Here is a 2266-nt window from a genome sequence, read left to right on the forward strand (position 1 = left end):
ACACACACATACACACGCTTTTCTTTACATAAATTCATTTATACTCTACATGTGGTTCTACTACGTGTGTTTTTACTGAACAAGACGTCTTGGAGTTCTTTAGACGTCAGTAATTATGAGTCCAGCTCATTCTTTTGTATGGGCTCCTATATATTAACCAGCACTGTAATTTTTCACCCTTACAAAAATGCTGCAGTGGACATTTTTGTATTTGTGTTATTAATTCCGTAGGATAGATTTCTCAAGATGAAATTGGTGGATCAAAAGACTATGTGAACATTTTAATTTTGATAGATATGCAAATTGCCATCTGAAATCTTTATTTGTATTCTTTCCAATAGGAACATTGTGCTTTGAGGACAACAAAAAGAACTAGGACTAAATGCTTAAGAAATAATCTCTAAATTGTACTTGCACAAATAGGAAATTGTAGGTCCAGTCTTTTATCTCTTGTAATTAGTTGAGATATGCTACAAAACATTTGAATTTGAAGACTGAAATCTTTGCACTTTTAACTTGTTAAGAAATGCTATCGATTGTTAAATATCGACCGTGGTAAGACCTCCTGCTGATTTTTCCCAGATGACCTCATTAGCCTTTGCGTGGAAGTCCTGTTTATGACTTAAGCACTTGAAAAACCTTGGTTAGTATTGGGGTTGTGTATAAAGGTAGCAATTCAGATACTAAGTGAGCATTTTTTAATGTGGAGGAAAGTGTTTGGTGTATGTCCTGAGATAGCGTTACGAGTTCTGCTCTTTTCTGTGTTGTTGTCCTTGTTGAGTCGGCCCCTGGCTCATGGTGACCCAGTAGGGTTGGATCACTGTGATTCACGGCGTTTTCATTGGCTGACTTTTGAAAGTAGATCACCAGGCCTTTCTTCCTAGTCAGTCTCGGTTTGGAAGCGCCACTGAAACCTGTTCTGCATCATAGCCACACCGAGCCGCTACCGGCAGACAGACGGGTGGTGGCTGCACTTGAGGTGCATTGGCCAGGAGTTGAACCCAGGTCTCTGCGTGGAAGGGGGGGGTTCTACCACTGAACCACTGCTGCGCCCACTCTTTGCCGTCCAGTGAGAGTTTGCTGGGTTCTGGGACATGGATTTCAACAGAAATTTGTCTTGGATTTCTGTTTGCTTCCCCTTTTTATCCATTTGCTGCATGGGCCTAAGTGTACCCTACATCTGACCTTCAACAAATGGGTTACCAGTTAGTTTCTTGGATTCACATAATGGGCCACATGGGGGGAAATTGCAGAAGATGATTTAGGTCAGAGAGACTGTGTGAGCTCAGCCCTGAGTGGTGTTTGTGTTAGTCGTTGCAGTGGGGACATGGGCCTATTAGGAATTGGGAGAATGCCTCTCGTGTTTCTTTTAATAACTATCACGTTCCAGTCCTGAAATATTAGTCATCACAGCCTTTCAGAAAACCTTGCCTTGCTGATTTGCCTTTTGTGTATATTGCTCAGCTCTTACAGGAGTGCATTCGGAGTTACTTTTGGTAGACTTATTAAGTGTTCAACATTTGTATAGTTTTTTGTTTTGTTTTGGATCTCTTCAGGATAGGGGTGTCCTTGTATGTAAAGCCCTATTTTATATTCCATTGAAAAGTACTTGTTTGGGAAAAGACAGTTTAGAAATAAAGTAGATTTAAAAATAGATACAGCAAACTGCTGTTTCCTCTGTTCTGTGTATTGTTGTTATCTAAACTGTGTTACATCTTCCTTGTGAATGCTGTCCACCTTAAGGAAAGGTCATTATGGGAAGTTCTTAGTCCTGCTGTGAGAATATCTGCCTTTAGAGTGCTGACAAGCAGCCCTGGTAGCTCAACAGGTAAGTGCTGGGCTGCTTACCAAAAGGATGGCAGTTCGAACCCACCCAGCAACTCCACAGGAGAAAGACCTGGCGATCTACTCCCGTAAATAGCACAGCCTAACGAAACACTTTGAGGCAGTTCTCCGCCACACAAGGTCACTGTGAGTGTACTTAACAGCTGAGTGCTGACAGTAGGGACAGAACTTTTTGTAATTCACATGTTTATTGTTATAGGAATGTTTTCTCATTAGACTGAGAATCAAATCTCTTGTCGGGTGACCTCCCTTTTGTAAGTTTTTGTTTTAGTAATAAAATACAAGCTTAGGGTAGCAGGTATGTTAGTAATCTGCTTTAGGATCGCGTGTTTGATGCAGAATCATAGTGCCATTGTCTCAGAGGCATTTGGAGACAGAACAGGCTATAACCCTGGTTTCCTGATTCCTGGCTGAATGTCCC

General features: G+C 41.3%; 1 protein-coding gene across 4 annotated transcripts in view; it reads left to right on the forward strand.

The window, feature by feature from the left end:
- KLHL2 (kelch like family member 2) overlaps positions 1-2266 on the forward strand; it is a 106638-nt gene that overhangs the window by 36283 nt on the left and 68089 nt on the right. The gene's annotated exons all lie outside the window — the stretch shown is intronic.

This window comes from Trichechus manatus, unplaced genomic scaffold (genome assembly GCF_000243295.1).
Source record: "Trichechus manatus latirostris isolate Lorelei unplaced genomic scaffold, TriManLat1.0 scaffold00315, whole genome shotgun sequence".
Lineage (NCBI taxonomy): Eukaryota > Metazoa > Chordata > Mammalia > Sirenia > Trichechidae > Trichechus > Trichechus manatus.